General features: G+C 40.6%; 1 long non-coding RNA gene across 1 annotated transcript in view; it reads left to right on the forward strand.

Moving 5' to 3' along the window:
• The window catches only part of LOC103783941 (uncharacterized), a 413,541-nt gene that overhangs the window by 23,913 nt on the left and 371,167 nt on the right, over positions 1–18,461 (forward strand). The window contains exon 3 of the long non-coding RNA XR_004671529.3: positions 12,294–13,571. This is a non-coding gene — a long non-coding RNA (uncharacterized LOC103783941). The remainder of the gene's footprint in view (positions 1–12,293; positions 13,572–18,461) is intronic.

Here is an 18,461-nt window from a genome sequence, read left to right on the forward strand (position 1 = left end):
TTTTTAGAGGGATAATAATGAAAATAAAAGTTGAAAAACACTGCAACAGCTCTAAGCAGAAGTTGGCTATGTTTTGTTCAGTCTATTTCCTCAAGCAGCAAGCCTGATTTCTGCCTTATTTATGGAAATTTTAAAACTCGTTGACTCCCATGGAGCTGTTTCTGGCCACCACAGCCACAGCTTTAGCCTGGCTCTTAGTTTTGCACCTCTGTTCCATGGAGATGTTTGTCTTTTTTTGAATATGACACATTTTCTCCTTTTATATATTTTATTCCATATTTTCACATATTTGGATAATAAAGAGGAAATCAAAGCATGAACTCATTGCCCGATCTTGACTGGAAATTGGTATCTATTATGTTATTTACCAACTACTATTCTAATGCCTTTACACTTTTTTTTTTCTTAACTTTTACGACTTACAATACAGGAATATCCAGCTATTAGATATCAGTTAAATTCAATCATTATTTGTGTTTACTTTCTAGCTTTGGATTTTTGAGGTTGCTAAATAATGTAGATCCTCTTTAGTGGTGCCATCTTCAATGAGAGGTTTTGGCTTTTGCAGCTGGAAATTTATGGCTAAATTTCTTTTCTTTTCTTCTTTCTTCTTCTTCTTTTTTTTTTTTTTTGAGATGGAGTCTTGCTCTGTTGCTCAGGCTGGAGTGCAGTGGTGTGATCTTGGCTCACTACAACCTCTTATGGCTGAATTTCTCTAGGGTATCATTCAATGCATTCATAATACATTCTTCGACAACATTTGCAACTATATTTCGAGTCCTTCTTCCATTATTTCAATCAGGATAGCATGATATTTCGATCTTTATGTTTCATCTGGCAGTATAGCATACTGGTTAAGGGGCAGACTGCTGTGGTTGCAAATTCTAGCTGTGCCATTTATTTACTAGCTGTTTGCCTTGGGCAAGTTATTTAATTTCTCCATGCCTCAGTTTTCTCATATGTAAAATGGGTTGATTATAAGAATAGCTCCTATCTCATAAAACCGTGAAGCATTAAATGTATGAATACATGTAAAATTCTTAGAACTGACATAAGATAAGCACTCAATAAGCATCAATTATTGTATTTTTTCTCATGTTTTCCCTCTGGTTTTTAAGCTTTTATTTTTCTGAGAATTTCTTGACTTTCTCTCCCAAATTAATTAATTAATTAATTAATTTATTGAGACAGAGTTTCGTGCTTTTCACCCAGGCTGGAGTGCAATGGCATGATCTCGGCTCACTGCAACCTCTGCCACCCATGTTGAAGCGAGTCTCTTGCCTCAGCCTCCCGAGTAGCTGGGCTTACAGGCGCCCGCCAGCATGCCAAGCTAATTTTTTGTATTTTCCGTAGAGATGGGGTTTTGCCATGTTGGGCAGACTGGTCTCGAACTCCTGACCTCAGGTGATCTGCCTGCCTCAGCCTCCCAAAGTGCTGGGATTACAGGCATGAGCCACCGCGCCCAGCCTCTCTCTCAAACTTTATATTGAAATATTTCTTTTGGCTGTTTGTTTATTCATTTATTTTGGCTATTTTATTTTTAATTTCCAGGTGCTTTTTCTTAATTTTTTACTTTTCTTTTTTCATAGGTCCCTGTTCTTATGTTGTTATACAATATCTTTATGAAGTCTCTATTTTTTTGCCTTTAAAACATTAAAAAATTTTTTTCTGAGTTACATAATAGGTGTATTATTTATGGGGTATATGAGATGTTTTGATAAAAACATGCAATGTGAAATAAGCAGATCATGGAGAATGGGGTATCCATTCCCTCAAGAATTTATCCTTTGGGTTACAAACAATTCAATTACACTCTTTAGGTTATTTTAAAATGTATAGTTAAGTTATTATTGGCCTGGCTCAATGGCTAACGCCTGTAATCCCAGCACTTTGGGAGGTTGAGGCAGGTGGATCACCTGAGGTCAGGAGTTTGAGAATAGCCTGGCTAACATGGTGAAACCCTATCTCTACTAAAAATAGAAAAATTAGCTGGGCATGGTCGCACTTGCCTGTAATCACAGCTATTTGGGAGGCTGAGGCAGGAATCGCTTGAACCCAGGAGCAGAGGTTGCAGTGAGCCGAGATCTCGCCATTGCACTCCAGCCTGGGCAAGAAGAGTGAAACTCTGTCTCAAAAAAAAAAAAAAAGTTATTATTGACTATAGTCACCCTATTGTGCTATCAAATAGTAGGTCTTATTCGTTCTATTTTTTTTTTTTTTGCACTCAGCCACCATCTCTACCTCCTTCCCAGCCCCCTTCTACGCTTCCCAGCCTCTGGTAACCACTCTACGTTCATGAGTTCAATTGTTTTGATTTTTAGATCCCACAAACAAGTGAGAACATGTGATGTTTGTCTCTCGGTTGTGATGTTTGTTATTTCACTTAACAAAATGATCTCCAGTTCCATCCTTGTTGCAAATGATGGGATCTCATTACTTTTTATGGCTGAATTGTACTCCACTGAGTATATGTACCACATTTTCTTTATCCATTCATCTGTTGATGGACACTTACATTGCTTCCAAATTTTAGCTATTCTAAACAGTGCGGCAACAAACATAGGAGTGCAGGTATCTCATTGATATACTTACTTCCTTTCTTTTGGGTATATACCCAGCAGTGAATTGCTGCATCATATAGTAGCTCTATTTTTAGTTTTTTGAGGAACCTCCAAAATGTTCTCCATAGTGGTTGTAATAAATCACATTCCCACCAACAGTGTACAAGTGTTCCCTTTTCTCCACATCCTCTCTAGCATTTGTTATTGCCTGTCTTTTGGATATAAGCCATTTTAACAAGGGTGAGATAATATCTCATTGTAGTTTTGATTTGCATTTCTCTGATGATCAGTGGTGTTGATCACTTTTTCAAAAGCCTGTTTGCCATTTGTATGTCCTTTTTTGAGAAATGTTTATTCAGAACTTTTGCTCATTTTAAAATCAGAGTATTAGATTTTTTTTCCTACAGAGTTGTTTGAGATCTTTATATATTCTGGTTATTAATCCTTTGTCAGATGAGTTGTTTGCAAATATTTTCTCCCATTCTGTGGATTGTCTCTTCACTTTGTTGATTGCTTCACTTTGTTTGCTGTGCATAAGCTTTTCACTTGATATGATCTCATTTGTCCATTTTTGCTTTGGTTGCCTGTGCTTGTGGAGTATTGGTTGAGAAATCTTTGCCCAGTCCAATATCCTGGAGACTTTCCCAGTGTTTTCTTTTAATAGTTTCATAGTTTGAGGTCTTAGATTTAAGTCCTTAATCCATTTTGATTTGATTTTTTATATGGTAAGAGATACAGGTCTAGTTTCATTCTTCTGCATATGGATATCCAGTTTTCCCAATACTATTCATTGAAGAGGCTATCTTTTCCACAGTGTCTGTTCTTGGTACCTTTGTCAAAATCAGTTCACTGTAGATGTATGGATTTGTTTCTGGGTTCTGTATTCTATTCCATTGGTCTATGTGTCTGTTTTTATGGCAGTACTATGCTGTTTTGCTTACTATAGCTCTGTAGTATAATTTGAAGTCAGGTAATGTGATTCCTCCAGTTTTGTTCTTTTTGCTTAGGATGACTTTGGCTGGTCTGGGCCTTTTGTAGTTCTGTAAAAATTTTAGGATTTTTTTTGTAGTTCTGTGAAGAATGTCATTAGTATTTTGATAGGGATTGCATGGAATCTGTGGACTGTATATGGCTTTGGGTAGTATGGACATTTTTAACAATACCGATTTTTCCAATTTGTGAACATGGAATATTTTTCCATTTTTTGGTGTCCTCTTCAATTTCTTTCATCAGTGTTTTATAGTTTTCATTATAGAGATATTTCACTTCTTTCATTAATTCCGAGGTATTTAATTTTATGTGTGGCCATTGTAAATGGGATTACTTTTTTGATTTCTTTTTCACGTTTTTCACTGTTCACATATAGAAATGCTACTAATTTTTGTATGTTGATTTTGTATCCTGCAACTTTACTGAATTTGTTTATCAGTTCTAATAGTTTCCTTGTGGAGTCTTTAGCGTTTTCCAAATATAAGATTATATTACCTGCAAACAAGGATAATTTGACGTTTCCCTTTCCAATTTGGATGCTCTTTATATCTTTCTCTTGTCTGATTGCTCTAGCTAGAATTTCCAGTACCATGTTGAATTAACAGTGGTGACAGTGGGCATCCTTGTTGTGTTCCAGATCTTAGAGGAAAGGCTTTCAGTTTTCCCCCATTCCATATGATATTCACTGTGGGTCTGTCATATATGGCTTTTATTATGTTGAGGTATGTTCCTTCTATCCTGTCTTTTGGGAGTTTTTATCATGAAGGGATGTTGATTTTCATCAAATGCTTTTTCAGCACCAGTTGAAATGATCATATGGGTTTTATCGTTCATTCCTTTGATATGGTGTATCACATTGATTGATTTGCATATACTGAACCATCCTAGCATCCCAGGGATAAATCCCATTTGGTCATGTTGGATGATCTTTCTAATGTATTGTTGAATTTGGTTTGCTAGTATTTGGTGGAGGAATTTTGCATCAATATTCATCAATATTCAATTCAATATTGGCCTATAGTTTTCTTTTTTTGATATGTCTTTGTCTGGTTTTTGTATCAGGGTAACCCTGGCCTCATAGAATGAGTTTGGAAGGAGTATCCCTCCTCCTCTATTTTTTGGAATAGTTTGGGTAGGATTGATATTAGCCCATCTTTAAATGTTTGGTAGAATTCAGCAGTGAAGCCATCAAGTCTCAGGCTTTTCTTTACTGGGAGACTTTTTATTATGGCTTCAATCTTGTTACTTGTTATTGGTCTGTTCAGGTTTTGGATTTATTCCTGATTCAATCTTGGTAGGTTGTATGTGTCTAGGAATTTGTTTATTTCTTCTAGGGTTTCCAATGTATTGGCATATAGTTGCTCATAGTAGCCACTAATTATCCTCTGAATTTCTGCAGTATCAGTTGTAATGTCTCCTTTTTCATTTCTGATTTTATTTATTTGTATCTTCTTTTTTTTCCCTTTGTTAGTATGGCTAAAGGTTTGTCATTTTTGTTTAACTTTTCAAAAAAACAACTTTTTGTTTCATTGATCCTTTTTTTTTTTTTTTTTTTTTTTCTTCACGGAGTCTCACTCTGTCACCCAGGCTGGAGTGCAGTGGCATAATCTTGGCTTGCTACAATATCTGTCTCCTGGGTTCAAGTGATTCTCCTGCCTCAGCCTCCCAAGTAGCTGGGACTACCAGCACGTGCCACCATGTGCAGCTAATTTTTGTATTTTTGGTAGAGACAGTGTTTCACTATGTTGGCCAGGCTGGTCTTGAATTCCTGACCTCAGATGATCTGCCGGCCTTGGCTTCCCAAAATGCTGGAATTACAGGTGTGAGCCACGGCACTGGCCTTGTATTGTTTTTTTCAATTTCATTTGTTTCTGCTATGATCTTTATTTTTTTTTCTTCTACTAATTTTGGGTTTGGTTTGGTCTTACTTTTCTAGTTCTTTAAGATGCTTCATTAGATTATTTGAAGATTTTCCTCTTTTTTATTGTAGGCACTTACAACCTACAATAAAACTTCCCTCTGAGTACTGCTTTTGTTGTATCCCATAGGTTTTGGTATGTTGTGTTTCCATTATCATTTTTTCCAAGAAAAATTTCAATTTTCTTCTAAATTTCTTCATTGATCTACTGGTCATTAAGGAGCATATTGTTTAATTTCCATGCATTTGTATGGTTTCCAAAATTCCTCTTATTATTAATTTCTAGTTTTATTCCATTGTAGTCAGAGAGGATGCCTGATATTATTTCAGTTTTTGAGTGTTTTAAGGTGTGCTTTGTGACATAAGATATGGTCTGTTTTTGAGAATGATCCATGTGCTCAGGAAAAGAATGTGTATTCTGCAGCCATTGGATAAAATGTCTGTAAATATCTATTAAATCTATTTGGTCTGTAGTGCAGATTAAGTCTGATGTTTCTTTGTTGATTTTCTGTCTGGAAGATTTGTCCAATGCTGAAAGTGAGTTGTTAAGTCTCCAGCTATTATTGTATTGGGGCCTATCTCTCTCTTTAGTTCTAATAATATTTGCTTTATATATCTGGGTGCTCCAGAGTTGGGTGCATATATAATTGTTATAGCCTCTTGTTGAATTGACCCCTTTATCATTATGTAGTGACCTTCTTTGTCTCTTACAGTTTTTGTCTTGAAATCTATTTGGTCGGATAGAAGTATAGCTACTCCTACTCGTTTTTTGGTTTCTGTTGGCATGAAGTACCTTTTTCTAACCTTTTATTTTCAGTGTATGTATGTCTTTATAGGTGAAGTATGTTTCTTGTGTGCAACAGATCAATAGGTCTTGTTTTTTCATCCATTCCTCCACTCTATGTCTTTTGATTGGATAAGTTAGTCCATTTGCATTCAATGTTATGTAAATGACATAATATTATGTAAGTTCTTACTTATCAATAACAATATGGACATGATTTAGTTTCTTGCTTTTAGGTTTTTGTGTATCCATTGGATGTTTTTTGGTTTGAGGTTACCATGAGGCTTGCAAATACTATCTTATAACCCATTATTTTAACCTGATAACAACTTAACACTGTTTGCATAAACAAACAAACAAATAAGCAAAAAGAAAACCAATAAAAACTCTATGCCTTAACTTCATCCTCTCGCTTTTTAACTTTTTGTTGTTTCTATTTATATCTTATTGTACTATGTCTTGAAAAGTTGTTGTGGTTATTATTTTTGGTTGGTTCATCATTTATTCTTTGTATGTATGGTAAGAGTAGTTTACACACCACAGCTATGGTGTTATCATATTTTGTGTTTTTTTTTAATACTTACTATTACCAGTGAGTTTTGTATCTTCAGATGGTTTCTTCTTGCTCATTAACGTCTTTTTCTTTCCGATTGAAGAACTCACTTTAGCATTTCTTGTAGGACAGATCTGGTGTTGATGAAATCCCTCAGCTTTTGTATGTCTGGGAAAGTCTTTATTTCTCCTTCGTGTTTGAAGGATATTTTTGCTGGATATACTATTCTAGGTTAGAAATTTTTTTCCTTCAGCACTTTAAATATGCTATACCACTCTCTCCTGGCCTATGAGGTTTCTGCTGAAAAGTCTGCTGCCAGATGTATTAGAGTTCCATTGTATGTTATTTGTTTCTTTTCTCTTGCTGCTTTTAGGATTCTTTCTTTATCCTTGACTTTTGGGAGTTTGATTATTAAATGCCTTGAGGTACTCTAAATCTTCTTCGTGTTGTATAATTCTCTTCTACTTGGATATTGATATCTTTCTTTAGGTTTGGGAAGTTCTTTGTTATTATCCCTTTCAATAAAGTTTCTACTCCTATCTCTTTATCCCCTCTTTGAGGCCAAAACTTTTAGATTTGCTTTTTTGAGGCTATTTTCTAGATCCTGTAAGCATTATTTGTTGTTTTTTATTGTTTTTTTCTTTTGTCTCCTCTGACTGTATATTTTCAAAAAGAGCCTGTCTCCAAGCTCACTAAGTATCTCTTCTGCTTGATCAATTAAAGGACTCTGATGCATTCTTCACTATGCCAATGGAATTTTTCAGTGCCAGAATTTCTGCTTGATGCTTTTTGATTATTTCAATCTCTTTGTTAAATTTATCTGATAGAATTATGAGTCCCCCCAAAAAGAATTATGAATTCCTTCTCTATATTATCTTGAATTTATTTGAGTTTCCTCAGTACAGCTATTTTGAATTCTGTGTCTGAAAGATCACAGAAGTCTGTTTCTCTAGGATTGGTCTGTGGTACCTTATTTAGTTCATTTGGTGAACTAAATAAGGTTTTCCTGGATGGTACTGAGGCTAGTAGATGTTCTTCAGTGTCTAGGCAGTGAAGAGTTAGATATTTATTGTAGACTTCACTATCTGGGCTTATTTGTACCCATCCTTTTTGGGAAGGCTCTGCAGATATTTGAAAAGACTTGGCTGTTTTGACCTAAGCTGTATCTGCTTTAGGGGACACCCTAGCCCCAGTAATGCTGTGCTTCTTGCAGACTCGTAGAGTTACTGTTTTGGTCTTGGATAAGATACTGGAGAATTCTCTGGATTACCAGGCAGAGACTCTTGTTCTTTTTGCTTACTTTCTCCCAAACAAATAGAGTCTCTCTCTCTCTGTTCTGAGCTACCTAAAGCTGGGGATGGGGTGACACAAGCACCCCGTGGTCACTAAAACTATGACTGCTCTGGGTCAGACCTGAAGCCAGCACACAACTGGATCTTGCTCAAGGCCTGCTGTAACCACTCCCTGGTTACTGCCTATGTTCACTCTAGGTCCTGGGGCTCTACAATCAGCCAGTGGCAAAGCCAGACAGTCCTGTGTCTTGCCCCTCATGGCAGGGAGGTACTCTAGGCCCTTGATGGGTCCAGAGGTACTGTCTGGAAGTCAGAGACTAGAGTCAAAAACCTTAGAAGCCTACCTGGTATTCTGTTGTAGTGCTGCTGAGTTGGCAGTCAAAACACAAGATGCCGTCCTTCCCACTTTTCCCTCCCCTTTCCAAAGTCAGAGGAGCCTCACCCTGTAGCCACCACTACCCCTGGCCATGAGGAGTACTGCCAGACTACCTCTGATATTCCCTTATGACCCAAAGGCCCTTAAGTCAGCTTATGGTGAATGATGCCTGGCCTGGGACTCAACCTTTAGGGCAGGGGGCTCCCCTCTGACCCAGGGCAGGTCCAGAAATACCATCCAAGAGCCAAGTCCTGGAATTGGAGATCCCAAGAGCCCACTTGGTGTTCTACCCCACTGTGACTGTGCTGGTACCTAAGGTGCAAGACAAAGTCCCCTTTACTTTCCCCTCTGCTTTTCTCAAGCAGAAGGAGTTTTGCCCCATATGCACCACAGCTGGTAATGTGCTGAGTCTCACCTGAAGCCAGCAAGTCTCGAGGTCTTACCCAAGGCCCTTGATGTACCTGGGTATTGCTACTGGTTATTCAGGGGCCCAAGGACTCTTCATTTAGCAGGTGATGAATGCTGCTAGCACTGGGTCCTTTCCTTTAAGGCAGCAGATTCTCTTATGTCCCAGGGTATGTCTAGAAATGTCATCTGGGAGCTAGGGCCTGGAACAGGGGCCTCACGACTCTGACCAGTCCCCTATACTGCTGTGGTTGAGCTGGTATCCAAAGTGCAAGACAAAGTCCTCCCCACTCTTCCCTCTCCTCTCCTCAAGTAGAAGGAAGGGGTGAGCTGTGCAGCTTGGGGTTAGGGGAGGGGTGATGCCATCATTCCTTTGGCTGCTGCAACTAGTGTCTTAGTATGTCATGTGTCCCCTGATTCCACCGTTTCTGGGCCTAGTTCAGCACCTGAACTTTCCTAAGAGTTTCAGTTCATATAGCCTAGACTGCCTTTCAAGTTTACTGTTCAGACTGCTGGGATTGGCGATTCCCCTCTGTCTAGGTCTGGTTTAAATGCTCTCTCCATGGGCAGGCATCAGCTGAGTTTGGTCTGGTTTTCCTTTCTCCTCTAACAGGACAGCACAGAGTTCAGTGACTCACAATTGCTGTGCTCTCCCTCCCGCAGTGCTCAGAGATATTCTCTGCACTACACAGCTGATGCCTGGGATGGGGAGGGGTGGCTTCGGCTATTCAGAACTGTTTTTTTCTATCTCTTCAGTGCCTCTTTCAGTGATATGAAGTGAAAACTAGGTACTATGAGTGCTTGCCTGATTTTTGGTTCTTATGCAGGTATTTTTTCTGTGTAGATAGTTGTCAAATTGGTGTCTTTGTGGGGGTTGGGGGACAACTGATGAAGCCTTCTATTCTGCCATCTTGCCCTGCCTCTCTGCTCTATGAAGTCTCTTTGAGGGTATTAATGGGCATTAAAAAAGTGTTCCCGCCCCATGCATCATTTTGGTTTCTTCTGAGTTGCTTTTTCCTTCATTGATTTTAGGTACTACTCTTTCATTTTAGGAGTTTTCTCATAGATCTGGTGATCCTAGGTTGCCATTTCATATTAAGAATGAGGCACTAAAAAGTGAATTGGAAGTCATGCAGGCTTGTAAAGCTTGTCAAATGATCGATTTGCTTCTACATCATTGTACCAGGAGACTCATTTTATGGGAGATTCCCCTCACGTCAGTAAGAAGAATTTTTTCCACTGGTACTTCAGAGAAGAGTCTTCTGATCTCCTGACTTGGGAGATAGCTTTTTTTTTTTTTTTTTTAAAGACAAAGTCTTTCGAGTCTTGCTGTGTTGCCTAGCTGGAGTGCAGTGGCACAATCTCAGCTCACTGCAACCTCTGCCTCCTGGGCTCAAATGATTCCCTTGCCTCAGCCTCCCAATCAGCTGGGATTACAGGCACCTGTCACCATGCTTGGCTAATTTTGTATTTTTAGTAGAGAGGGAGTTTCACCATGTTGGCCAGGCTGGTCTCGAATTCCTGATCCACCTGCCTCAGCCTTCCAAAATGCTGGAATTAGAGGCATGAGGCACCATGCCTAGCTGGAGATAGCCCTTTGATTAGACATGTTCTTTTTTTTTTTTTTTCTTTTTTTGAGATGGAGTTTCGCTCTTGTTGCCCAGGCTGGAGTGCAATGGCGCAATCTTGGCTCACTGCAACCACTGCCTCCCGGGTTCAAGTGATTCTTCTGCCTCAGCCTCCCGAATAGCTGGGATTACAGGCATGCGCCACCATGCCGGCTAATTTTGTATTTTTAGTAGGGATTGGGTTTCACCATGTTGGTCAGGCTGGTCTCAAACTCCTGACCTCAGGTGATCTGCCTGCCTCAGCCTCCCAGAGTGCTGGGATTACAGGCATGAGCCACTGTGCCTGGCCTGACTGGACGTGTTCTAAGGAGTGGATGGAAAGATTTGGAGTGAAATCATTTTCTGTGTATACTTTCAATTAATTTCTGTGAGTTCACCCCGAGCCTTGATTTGTACTATACAGAGCCTTATGTCCTGAGAGTGGGAAGAGAAGAGGCAGAGCAACTGCTCTTACAGAAACTTCCCCCTTACCCTCATTCCTCTCTTTTCTGTTTTGTATCTCATCCCTGCCCACTGGTCTACGTGGGACCTGAGCCTCTTTAATTTGCTTTGTTGGTGAATTGTCTTTTCTTACTGTATTTCTGCCTGCATCCTCTCTGCACACCAGTTCCAGTAGTTCTGTGACATAACATTCGGGATTTTCCTGATACAGATTATTGACATCTCTGTTTCCATCTCTTGGATTTAATGCACTTGGTTTTAAGGAGAGGCTTTCTCATACTTTAGTAAGGTTTGCAGTGACTGACAAGGCAATGGAGTTGTTTCTCTTGATCAGAGAAAATTTTTTTTAAAAATGTTGGTTGATTTTTTAAAATCCGTAATTGCTTAAAACAACATTAGAAAATAGAGACAAGCAAAAAGAGAGGAAAATCATTCACAGTTCTGTCACCTATTTTGGTGTACATTCTTCTAACTAAAAAATGCATCTCTGTGTTTATAAGTAATGTGGAGTTCTATAAAAGCGATTATGCTGTAGTTACTTGTCTGTCTGTAAAATGTATCTTTTCTCACTTATTAATACAAGATGACTGTATTCTCGGGTCCATAACTATAGATGCACAGCATATTCCATTGTATCAATTACCCATTTTAAAGCATTTAGATTCTTGTCAACATTTTGCTATTTAAACAGTGTTGCAGTGAACACGCTTATGTATATTTATGTTCATTTGTTAGGAAGAATTCTAACAAGTTCTAGAGGCCTTTTAGTTGTCTTTAATCAAAGAGGGACAAAAAGCTGAGGGAAGTGCTGTTGGGACTATGCCCTGGGAAGTGCCAGGCATGTAGCAGGACCTGGGTAAATGTTACTAAGTGAATGAAGGTCAAAGTTAGCATGAGGAGTTTTGGTAACATGGATGAAAAAATAGCTCTGAAGACTGAGGAGACAACTTGGAAACACAACTTTGTGTTCACAAAGAAGGGTTCTGTGAAACTCTGAAAACCTAGCAGTGTGTTTCATAAGCAACAAGTCTCACCCTTTTATCCAGTTTAGTCACTGAAACAAAATAGAATTTTTTTTAGGTCCAAGTGATTGAACGAATTAGAATACATAATGCCTACTCTTATGTTTGGAATCATCTTCATCTCTCTTTATTACACTTTCCATCATGTATTCTGGTGGTCTACTTTACCCTCTGTTGAGGTTATGGAACAGGGTTGAGGTGAGGAAGTAAATATTTGAAAAATTAAAGCAACCAGCTAGCTGGGAAAAAAAAGAGAAAGTATAAAAATCTTCCTCTTATTCCCTGTTTTCTTTATGTTTCTTTTTCTTTTTTGAAATTTCCAGTCTTTGCTACAGCAGTGTGTTCCTCTCAAGTCACCCACTCGTTCCTCCAGGGGTCATTGGAGAGTTATTATTTTAAGTCTAGTTCCCAGGTATGACTTCCAATGCAGTGAAAGCTTCTACTGAGACTGTCTAAAACATCTCTTGAATCATCTGCCTAGAACACAGCAAGAACCAGGAAATGAGCTGACAAGACTGAGCAAAAGAGGCAGCATCAAGCTGATGAACTGAGGCGCGGGCATTTTACTCATGGGAAAGGCCCTCGGAACCCACGCTGAGCATGCGCTGAAAACAAGTGTGATCAGTGGGTTCCAAACACCCAGCAGATACATGTGAGGGTGATCTGGCTGTGACATCTGTCACCCCCTTGATTACCAGGGTTGATTCGGTTGATCTGGCTGGCTAGGTGGGTGTCCCTTTCCCCACTTACTGCTCCATGTGTGTCCCTCCTGAATCTGTGCGCTTGGTTGAAGAGGATGACCATCCGGATAGAGGAGAACCAGTCTTTGGTCAAGGGTATACAAGTAGCTGTGCTCGCTTGCTAGAACCTCCAAACAAGCTCTCAAGGTCCAAACATCCAGCAGATAATTAGCAATGGATTAGAAAAGGGAGCTGGGAAGGTGGAAGGAAGCAGAAACAGTGAGCCCCCGAATGAAAGAGACAGAAAAACTGAAACCTCAGAAGAGAGCAGTGTGGGGCTAATGAACCTAAAGGCAAAGGGCCCTACCCATCAACAGCACCCATGAAGGTAGTCACTGGGGGGCCTGAGGATGCACCATCAGGGAGAAGTTCAGTTCAATGTAATCTGTGGAAGAAAGCAGAGAGCACAGCCTGTCATGGAGAAGGATTTCCATTCAAAACCATAGATGTCATAGAAGTTTTGATGCTTAAAAGACCTGTGATCGTCTAGAAAGCTTGGCTTTTCCCAAAGGATTCTGTGAGGCTGAAGTGTTACCAGGTGATTAAGGTTGGTTTTTTTCTCTGGGTTTGTAGAATTGAAATCGCTGAGGTTGGTGAGATATGGGGTTATTGGTTACTTACCAACGAAGTCATGTATATGGCTGGATTGTGTGGAAAGGGGATGAAATAGAGAGGAGGAAAAGCTGTTGTAAAAATGACTCGAGGTTTTTCTTTCTAATTTTTTTTTTCTTTTTTTGAGACAGGGTCTCACCCTGTCACCCAGGCTAGAGTGCAGTGACACAATGATAGCTTATTGTAACCTCAAACTCCCGGGCTCAAGGGATCCTCCTGCTTCAGCCTCCCAAGTAGCTAGGATTACAGGTACGTGCCATCACGCCTGGCTAATTTATTGAGTTTAAAGAGCAGATGTGCTTGGTGCTGGGCGCAGAGTGGTGCTGAACGCATATTCGTAGCACTGAAGGGAACTGCTTTCCAGACTGGCTGTCTCCCACCCAGTGCTCTGGCTATCACGCCTAGAGCTGAATGTGATGGAGTGTGGCGGAGGGAGAGGAGGGAAAAGTCTTCCTGGGGAGACTGCAAGGGAAGGGCTCCTGGAGCGGAACCTGCTGGTGGTAGCTGGGCTGCCTGGGTAATGGCTGTTTTGTGTGGCAATTGGTCCTGGAGGGGCTCCCTCCAGGTGAGAAGCCTGGCTGGCCCCATAGCCATGCCATGTGGCCTGCCCCTGCTCTGTGTCGGGCCTGCAGTGGACCCTGAGCAGGCTGGGGAGAAGCTCCTGGTCATGCCTGCCCTATCTAGATCACGCAACTGTGTGAACAGCAAAGCAAGGGGATCCCCAAGTTATAATGCTGGTAAGTCTAGCCTCCATCCCATACAAAGAGATGCTGAACTATTTAGGTTAGGGATGCAGGGGGGTTGCTGTTTTCCTTAGATTATTAATGGAGAATCATTTTCTGATAATTCACTGACTCTAGGACAAGCACAGTCTTAGTTTTTCAAAAGAATGGATACATTTGTAGGGTTTTCAAAGAAAAATTCCACTAAAATTTCCACTCCTAGTTGACAGGGCATCACTCCCTCTAAAGACTTTGTTATGAAAACTGCATAAAATTATACCATTATTTTATTGTATAATTTAATACCATTGTTTTTCATTTACAAACCAATTCTTTTTGGAAAAGTTTTAACTATTTATAAGAGCCTTGTGAGGAAACTAATATTGCTCCTATTTTTATAGGTGAAGTGAAATGAAGCTCACATGTTGAAATGAGTGGCCCCAAGGATTACCAGAAAAGAAGTTAATGTTCAGAAAGAGAAAATAAAAGTTCTCTGTATTTTATTCCCCTCAGAGATAACAAAAGTTGACATTTTGTTGTATTTTTCTCTAAGCTTTTTTTTTCCTTTGCTATAAATGCAAAAGGCATCACAATATTTGGTAAACATTTTCCTCTTATTCAGTAGTTTCTGAAAACATGATGTTAAATAGTTGTGTAACATTCTCTCATGCAGATGTCCCATAGTTCATAGTTCATTTAACTTCTCTTTTCCTGTGGGGTATTTGAGCTGCTTCCTATTTGCCTGTGTAAAGAATCCCGTGAGAAACATGTTTGCCCCTTCCCTTCCCTTCCCTTCCCCTCCCCTCCCTTCCCCTCCCCTCCCCTCCCCTCCCTTCTCCTTCCCTTCCCCTTTCCCTTCCCTTCCCCTTCCCTTCCCTCCTTTCTCTCTCTCTCTCTCGCTGTCTTACACACTCTCTCTCTTTCTCTCTTTCTTTCTTTCCTTTCTTTCTCTTTCTTCTCTTGCTGTGTCACCCAAGCTGGAGTGCAGTGATCATAGCTCACTGCGGTCTTGAACTCCGGCAAATTAAACAAACATTTTTTGTAGAGATAGGTTCTCACTATGTTGCCCAGGCTGATCTTGAACTCCTGGCCCCAACTGATCCTTCTGCCTTGGCCTCCCAAAGTGCTGGGATTATACTCATGAACCACTGCAGCCAGCCTGCATCACATCTTTATAGGCAGAGAGGCCTGATTTGTCCAGAGATTGTTGGGCAGTCTAGAGAGGCAGAAAGCTACTATCATTATCGTGGTGATCTAAAAATCACCTAAATGTGCAAAAAGCTCTTCTAAGTGTGGGGCACAAAGATGGAAAAGACATATTTTTGACTATAAAGAGCTAGCAATTTAGTTACTACTTAGGAGGCAAAGTCTACACGAAAGATAATAATTAATACAAGGCATGAAATGTGGACCAGCACATGTTGTACAGAGACTTGACACTAAAAACTGTTGATTTATTTTTATTTGCAAGAGCTGAGAGTTTGGGCCACTGATGATGTGTGATCCAAAGTGTGGTGTGGATTTATAATAAAACAGAACTGGTTTCAACTTCTGGCTCTGCTAATTACAATCAATTTCAACTTGGACCAGTCACTTTCCTTTTTGTGACCTCAGCTTTCTTATCTGTAAAATGGGAACAATAACCTCAATGTTACAGAGGGACATTAAATGAGATGATGAACTTTTAATGGACTTAAGAGTACTTTTTAATGTTAATAATCATTATAAATGGAACAATTCCAGATGAATACCTGGCATTCTGGCATTTTGATATTCTTTTTTTAAAAAAATTAGAGACAGGGCTGGGCATGGTGGCTCACGCTTGTAATCCCAGCACTTTGGGAGGCCGGGCGGGCGGATCACCTGAGGTCAGGAGTTTGAAACCAGCCTGACAAATATGGAGAAACCCTGTCTCTACTAAAAAAATATACAAAATTAGCCAGGCATGGTGGCACATGCCTGTAATCCCAGCTACTCGGGAGGCTGAGGCTGGAGAATTGCTTGAACCCGGGAGGCGGAGGTTGCGGTGAGCCGAGATTGTGCCATTGCACTCCAGCCTGGGCAACAAGAGTGAAACTCTATCTCAAAAAAAAAAAAAAAAATTAGAGAAATTAGAGACAGGGTCTTGCTGTGTTGCCCAGGCTGGTCTCAAACTCCTGGGCCCAAGCCATCTCAAGACATCTGCCTGCCTTGGCCTCCCAAAGTGCTGAGATTATAGGTGTGAGCCACTATGCCTGGCCTTGATATGCTTTTACAGCCACTATATAATAAAATAATGTACAACACAGACATAGACATAGACATAGATTTTCGGCCTTCAGAATTTGAAACAGCAGAGCAACAGGGAGTTTGGGGCCGCAGTAAAATGTTCAAGAATTGTTATGTTGTAAAGTGGAAGCCAACCCCTCCCCAAAAATGAAAAGTGCATGTGTCAAATGCTATATCTCATTCTCCCTTTTAAATGGTTTTGCATCTAGCATATTTGCAGGTCAGTGCTCCAGGGACACTAAATGGCTTGTTGGCAGAACAAAATGTTGGTCTCACAGTGTTTGTGCGTCCTCCAGCACCAGGAGGAGATGCGCTGCAGCTTGTCCTAAGATAGATGGAAGGTTGTAACTCTTTCTTGTCAAAAATGAAATTGCATGAAATTCTTCATTCACTGTGCAAGCAGAGAAGCTGAAAGTATAAGTAGAATGGAAAAACAATCTTTCCTTCTTAAGGTCCTGAGGAAGAGAAAGTCTTTGTTGTCAGGAGAAATAAAGCTGGAATTGGGTAGCATGGAGCACTAATGATAGTAACCAGTGTTATTAGTTCTTTGTGCAAATGTGTGTGGAGCACGTTTAGGAGGTAGAAGTGGGTAGAAATACGGACGCCCACATTTTAGTCAGGAGAGGCTGATGCATGGAGAGGAGATCCTGAGATTGGCAAAGGGAGAGTGGGCCTGAGAGAGGCCCAGGAATCCTTGGACTGGAGTGTACCAGGACCAACGCTCTGGGGCTGCGTGGGGCGGGACAGAGGAGAGGGTAGGCTGGAGCCAGAGAAGGTGTGAGGGTGTGTTTGAGTTGGTAAGTGGGTGTGGGAGTGGGTATGAGTGTATGTGGGAATGTGTCAGTGTGTGAGAGGATGTGTAAGTGTGAGTGGGTGTGTGTGTGAGCGGATGTGTGTGTGAGAGGGCATGTGTGTGTGTGAGAGGATGTGTGTTTGAGAGGATGTGTGTGAGTGTGTGAGAGGATGTGTGTGTGTGAGAGGATGCATGAGTGTGTGAGAGGATGTGTGTATGTGAGAGGATGTGTGTGTGAGTGTGTGAGAGGATGTGTGTGAGTGTGTGAGAGGATGCATGAGTGTGTGAGAGGATGTGTGTATGTGAGAGGATGTGTGTGTGAGTGTGTGAGAAGATGTGTGTGTGTGAGGATGTGTCTGTGAAAGGATGTGTGTGTGTGAGAGGAGGTATGTGTATGTGTGTGAGAGGATGTGTGTGTATGAGGATGTGTGTGTGAGGATGTATGACTGTGAGTGTGTGAGAGGATTGTGTGTGTGAATGTGTGAGGATGTGTGTGTGAAAGGATGTGTGTGAGTGTGTGAGAGGATGTATGAGTGTGTATGTGAGGATGTATGTATGTGTGAGGATGTGTGTGAGAGGATGTGTGTGTGAAAAGATGTGTGTGTGTGAGAAGATGTGTGTGAGAGGATGTGTGTGTGTGGGAGGAGGTATGTGTATGTGTCAGAGAATGTGTGTGTGAGGAGGTATGTGTATGTGTGTGAGAGGATGTGTGTGTGTGGAGGATGTGTGTGTGAGAGGATGTATGAGAGTGAGTGCGTGAGAGGATGTATGTGTGTGACTGTGTGAGGATGTGTGTGTGTGAGAGATGATGTGTGTGTAAGAGGATGAGTGTGTGTGAGAGAGGATGTGTGTGTGAGAGGATGTGAGTGTGAATGTGTGTGAGAGGATGTGAGTGTGAATTTGTGTGAGATATATGAGTGTGACTGCGTGAGAGGATGTGTGTGTGAGTTTTGTAGGATGTGTATGTGTGAATGTGAGAATGTATGCATGTTTGAGTTGTGAGAATCTATGAGTGTATGTTTGTGAATAATGGTGTACGTTTGTCTAATCAAAGGAAATCTCATGTTTGAGACCACTAGTAAAGGATTTCTCCAAACTTTAGGATTCCTGGAATTTTAGCCAACAATATTCTCTGATATCAGCTTTACTGTGTTGGAGACACTTTCTCTGGAGCAGCTGCATAGAACGGTGTTGGTGCAGAAATCTGGAGTCAGCCTGCTGAGAGGCCTTCTCTGTGTGAACCTGGGCAAATAACCTCTCTGTCCCTTAGTTTCCTTGTCTCTGGAATGTGGATGACAAGAATAGTTCCTACCTTATAGGGTAGTTGTGAGGGTTAAATAAATGAGTTAATACACC

Source organism: Pan paniscus, chromosome 4 (genome assembly GCF_029289425.2).
Source record: "Pan paniscus chromosome 4, NHGRI_mPanPan1-v2.0_pri, whole genome shotgun sequence".
Taxonomy (NCBI): domain Eukaryota; kingdom Metazoa; phylum Chordata; class Mammalia; order Primates; family Hominidae; genus Pan; species Pan paniscus.